The sequence below is a fragment of the Rhinopithecus bieti genome, unplaced genomic scaffold, assembly GCF_001698545.2.
Source record: "Rhinopithecus bieti isolate Rb0 unplaced genomic scaffold, ASM169854v2 scaffold_36840, whole genome shotgun sequence".
In the NCBI taxonomy this organism is placed as follows: Eukaryota; Metazoa; Chordata; class Mammalia; order Primates; family Cercopithecidae; genus Rhinopithecus; species Rhinopithecus bieti.
The window spans coordinates 210,591-216,826 of record NW_016816502.1 but is presented as its reverse complement, the minus strand read 5'-3'; the positions used below and the strand labels follow the sequence as shown (position 1 = coordinate 216,826).

Here is a 6,236-nt window from a genome sequence, read left to right as displayed (position 1 = left end):
TTTTTTTTTTTTTTTTTTTGCTTTGCTTAATTTTTTTTTAATGCATATCCTCAGAATCAGGAGTTAAGAGTACTGTGAAAAGGCCACTCTGCCTTGCTCGTGGGTGCTATTTGGCAATACATATTAAAAGGCTCTTATCTTCTGACTCAGCAAAATTCTCAATATTCCTTACGGTGACATCTTGCTGAGTGGAAATAATGTTTTATATAGGTTTTTTGTTGTTACTATTGTTCAAGGATTGGGAGCCCTATTCAAGCTTCATAGGATAATGTGAGGGTTACTATTAGAACCCATGGGACTTGGCAAGCACCTCGAACCAAAAGAGTTCTAGGGATCAGCTGCTCTCTCTTATCTTTCTCTGATGGCATCTCCAATTCTCTCTGCAAGTCTGTCCCACTCTCTTTTCTCTGCTAACTACATTCTTCTGCTTGTACATGGTTTCTGACTTTACACATCCAGTTCTGTTCATCATCACCCAGGAAATGAGGCTGATGGAGACTCCATCTCAAAAGTGAACTTTAATCATGTGGCAGGGAAAAGGAAACAGAGAATTGCGCACTGGCACTTACTCTTAAAATGTCTGCCCCACAGTGATACATATTACTGTTGCTCACATTTCACTGGCCAAAACAAGGCACATAGCTACAACTAACTCCAAAGAAGACAAGGAAGAGCAATCTTACCAAATATCCAGGAGGAGAATTGGAATATTTGTGAACAGTCCTTATGATTTCCTTATCTACATCCTTGTGTGCTCATTTAAACTTCTTGTAAATGAGGATTAAATGGAAAGTTACAGTCCTGCATTATCTTTTTTTTTTTTTAATTAAAACACATCAGCAAATATTTCCTGACACAAAATTATAAAATGAGCAAAAGTCAATATACACATGTATCTTGCTCAATTCAATGCCATTACAAGTTCAGATGCATCAGTTTGCCAAATTCTCTGTTGAGAAAAAATAGTCACTTATGAACCAAAAATAACACATTAACAAGTAAGTATGGTGTCTTACTTGCTATAATAGAATACAGTATTCTGTACCCTATTACAGGTATTTTAAGCAGTCCTTGTAACTTTTAGTTCTTTTTTCTCTAACTTTTATATTTATAACTAATTCCACTAACAGACACACTAGTGGTGTAACTTTGAAATAAAATTTTTAAAAAGTCTGCTACTTCTTTCTTAGGCTTCTAAGTTAGTTTAATTGAGAAGTATCCTAAAATTACCATTTGCAAATATTTACCTTACTCTTGCATAACCAAAAGAGAAATAAATTAAATGATAATGCAGACAAGAGTGGAACTGTCATCCATAACTCCTGATTTTAAATATTTTGCATGTTCACCAAATAGCATCTTTCTTCTACTCTTTAAAAAATAAATGCTATACAGTTAAACTTAAAAAATAAATCTGTACTAACAAATATATCATTTTTCTACCTTTGAAGTTCTAATTTTGAAGTTCTCTGTAAGATTTAATTTGGAAAAATGGTCCAAAGCTAAAATTAATTTTGAGAACTACTTCTGTAGACCATTTTCTTCATCACAAATTCATTTGGTGTTTATTTGACTTTTAGGTCTCTCATATTTTGAAAAATCTTCTGAAAATGCAAATGTAATCTCTTGTGTCTCCAGACTTTTAGACTACCTTGAATCTTTCCTCCTTGTAAGTCATCCTAGTAAGACTCCCTAGTGAACAAAACGTGCATATTTTAAAAGCAGCTTATATTGCGTATTTGTAAAAATTCCTTCAATAAACCCAAAAAATGAGGCAAGAGTTTATTTTCTATTATACAATCCCCTGTTACCCTATTACTTGGCTAACAAAATTAAGCCCTCCTTCTGACCCTGTGTCATTGTATTCTTCTCAATCCTTCAGCTTTGTTTTATTAAACAAAATATGCTCAATATTTTTCTTGTTTCTTTTCTCTTTGTTTTTCTGAGAATTCTCAAAAGATGTAATATTACTATGATTCAAACAGTTCAATCAAACCAGTGCACAGGCTTTATGGTCTCCTATATATGCTGATTGCACATTGGCCTTATTACTCACAGCCATCTTTATAGCCAGCAACATTTTAAGAAATTCACTGATCATGGATTCTATAATTTATTTAAGAAAGTGAGCTGAGTCTACCATCTCTAACATGATCATTTCATTTGCATAAGACAGAAAATCCAACTTAAAATGGCCTAAACAAATAAAAAAATTATTGGCTTACATAATTTAAAAGTCCATGGATAGCCTGCAGAGGTGGGTCTCAGTTAAAGGGTTCAAACCTTGTAATCAAAACTCTGTCTCTTCATTCTCCACTATGTTGGCTTCATTTTCAGGCATCATGGAATTTCTAACAAGAGGGATTTTAAAATGTCTAGGTAACGTCACTAAGCAGCAAGGTGAGGAATCTGTAGGTCAGATAGCTCTGAAGGGCAGCAGCAGTTTGTGGTCTTTTACAGTGACAGAGTTTGTCTTATCTATGGCTAGAAGATGTTGGGTGCAGTTTCGTGAGACTATGCCAAGCAGGTATGATCTAATGGCTAAAATATGCTCATTTAAGCTATATTTAAGGCAACTAGACATGCAAGAATTTGAGTCTGGCACTGGAGGCTTTGATCTAATGGTCCGAGCCTGCTGCAAAGAAGTAAGCATGGGCTAATACACAGGGGCCATCTTGAACCCATTTATGTAACAATTGAGAAATCTGTCTTTTCTCCCTGGATGTTTTTAAGATCTCTTCTTTATCTTTATTTAGGTCTGGATTTACTTTTCTTTTCTTTTTCATTCATCTTGCCACTATGTCTCCTGAATTTCCCAAGAATGCTCCCAACTCAAAGTCTTTAATTGTCCTAGCACTGCAGCTTGAAAGCGTTTCTTCCAGATATATTTTTGGCTTGCTTTCTCAACTACCTCAAGCCTCTGCTCCAACTATTTCCTCAGAGAGGGCTTCCATGAACCCAACTTCTTCAAACTTTCTATCCCTCACCCTGCTTTATAAATAAAGCTTAGTACTACTTGATATTATATGAAATATTTGTTCATCATTCTCCTTCCCCCAAGAACATATATTTACACAGGGAGAGACTGTTTTACTCATTGCTATATACTTAGTACCTAGAACAGTGCCTAATGCTCAAACATTTGTTGACTCAATGAAAAAATAACTCTTCTCTATGCTTCACTTTCTCCTTTCTAGGCAGAGGAGGTTTCCTGTGTAACTATGCAGAAGGCCCAAATATTTTCACTGTCAGATGGAACACTACTACATACAATCAATAAGGTTGTATTCAAGATCATCCTTAGCATTGGTTTTATTTGTGACGATGATACCTAAGACTTTTTATTTCTTTTGCTTTGTCTTCTTCCTACTCAACCCATTGCCTGGATTCTAATGTTTTAAACTCCTGCCCCTGCCCTAGCCTTCCCTCTTGTGAGCCTTAAGTAATCTTTAAAATTATTAAGTTTAACTTTTATTTTGCTAAGCAATGGTAAGATTGCCTGTCATTTTTTTTACTCAAGAAAATTGTCTAATAGTTGCTTTTGTTAGAAAATACGTATACCACTTTGTGTTACAAAGGCTTATAAACTTGTATTTTTTATATATTTAAAACAGAAACATTTAAAATTATGATAAAAGTAATACACGAGTTTAAAATTCAAACACTACAGATGAGCAGAAAATAAAACATAAAAATGCAGCCAAACAACTGTCTTACAACCAAGTTCTACTTCCTACAGTACTTTGTTGACCAAAACCCAAGTAGGAAAGACATTTTACAGGTATGCAGAAAGCTGAAAAACGTTTCACACATTTTACTTGTCTTTACTGTCTTTACTAGTGCAACGCAACCTGATTTTTTTTTTCTTCTTGTCCCCTAATGTAGGGTGCAACCTACTAAATTGATTTCATTCCCACAGCTTGAAAACACTGCCCAAAAGGTACCAACAAACTGTTTTTAGCACTTCTGATAGTTACTCCATAATTTAAAATAATATGCATATACTGCACTGCCACTTTTTGGTTCAACTCCTGGCTTTTTTAACAAATTGACTCTACACTTTGAGAATGAACAATGAGAATTTAGCTCAGTTCCAGTACTCTCCATTTTTCTTCCCCTAGTCTTCTCTTTGCAATTTTTAAAATGAAATTACATTACATTCTATTTGCTACTTTATTCCTTTAAAGAATACGTAAACCTATTTCTTGATGTACTTAATTTAGAAAGTGTCTCCTGACTCTTCCATTGTGTAAGATTAAAAAACTTTATCCTGGAGAAGAGGGCATGCCCAAGATGGCCGAATAGGAACAGCTCCAGCCTCCAGCTCCCAGTGTGAGTGACACAGAAGACGAGTGATTTCTGCATTTTCAACTGAGGTACCGGGATCATCTCACTGGGGCATGTCGGACAGTTGGCACTGGTCTGTGGGTGCAGCCTGACCAGCAAGAGCTGAAGCAGGGCTAGGCATCGCCTTACCTGGGAAGCGCAAGGGGGAAGGGAATTCCTTTTCCTAGCCAAAGGAAATTGAGACAAACAACACCTGGAAAATCGGGTAACTCCCACCCTAATACTGCACTTTACTAAGGGTCTTAGCAAACGGCACATCAGGAGATTATATCCCACACCTGGCCCAGAGGGTCCCACACCCACGGAGCCTCCCTGGTTGCTAGCACAGCAGTCTGAGATCTAACTGCAAGGCAGCAGCGAGGGTGGGGGAGGGGCGCCCGCTATTGCTGAGGCTTAAATAGGTAAACAAAGCTGCCAAGAACCTCAATTTGGGTGGAGCCAACCACAGCTCAAGGAGGCCGGCCTGCCTCTATAGACTCCTCCTCTGGGGACAGGGCATAGCTAAACAAAAAGCAGCAGAAACCTCAGCAGAGGTAAATGCCCGTCTGACAGCTTTGAAGACAGCAGTGGATCTCCCAGCACGGAGGTTCAGAGGTTGAGATCTGAGAAAGGACAGACTGCCTGCTCAAGTGGGTCCCTGACCCCTGAGTAGCCTAACTGGGAGACATCCCCCACTAGGTGCAGACTGATACCTCACACCTCACATAGTGGGGTACACCCCGAGACGAAGCTTCTAGAACAAGAATCAGACAGCAACACTCGCTTTTCAGCAATATTCTATCTTCTGCAGCCTCCGCTGCTGATACCCAGGCAAACAGGATCTGGAGTGGACCTCAAGCAAACTCCAACAGACCTACAGCTGAGGGTCCTGACTGTTAGAAGGAAAACTAACAAACAGAAAGGACACTCACACCAAAACCCCATCAGTACGTCACCATCATCAAAGACCAGAGGCAGATAAAACCACAAAGATGGGGAAAAAGCAGTGCAGAAAACTGGAAATTCAAAAAATCAGAGCACATCTCCCCCTCCAAAGGAACGCAGCCCATCGCCAGCAACAGAACAAAGCTGGATGGAGAATGACTTTGACAAGTTGAGAGAAGAAGGCTTCAGTCGATCAAACTTCTCAGAGCTAAAGGAGGAACGATGTAACCAGCACAAAGAAACTAAAAACCTTGAAAAAAGAATGGATGAATGGATAACTAGAATAATCAATGCAGAGAAGACCTTAAAAGAACTGATAGAGATGAAAACTGTAACACGAGAACTACGTGACAAATGCACAAGCTTCAGTAACCGACTCGATCAACTGGAAGAAAGAGTATCAGCGATTGAAGATCAAATGAAGGAAATGAAGTGAGAAGAGAAGTGTAGAGAAAAAAAGAGTAAAAAGAAGTGAACAAAGTCTCCAAGAAATATGGGATTATGTGAAAAGACCAAATCTACGTCTGATTGGTGTGCCTGAAAGTGATGGGGAAGATGGAACCAAGTTGGAAAACACTCTGCAGGATATCATCCAGGAGAACTTCTCCAACCTAGTAAGGCAGGCCAACATTCAAATTCAGGAAATACACAGAATGCCACAAAGATACTCCTCGAGAAGAGCAACTCCAAGACACATAATTGTCAGATTCACCAAAGTTGAAACGAAGGAAAAAACGTTAAGGGCAGCCAGAGAGAAAGGTCAGGTTACCCACAAAGGAAAGCCCATCAGACTAACAGGAAATCTCTTGGCAGAAACTCTCCAAGCCAGAAGAGAGTGGGGGCCAATATTCAACATTCTTGAAGAAAAGAATTTTCAACCCAGAATTTCATATCCAGCCAAACTAAGTTTCATAAGTGAAGGAGAAATAAAATCCTTTACAGACAAGCAAATGCTGAGAGATTTT

The 6,236-nt window shown here is 38.3% G+C and overlaps 1 long non-coding RNA gene across 1 annotated transcript in view; it reads right to left on the bottom strand.

Moving 5' to 3' along the window:
- LOC108517138 (uncharacterized) overlaps positions 1 to 6,236 on the bottom strand; it is a 173,285-nt gene that overhangs the window by 147,704 nt on the left and 19,345 nt on the right. The window lies entirely within an intron of this gene.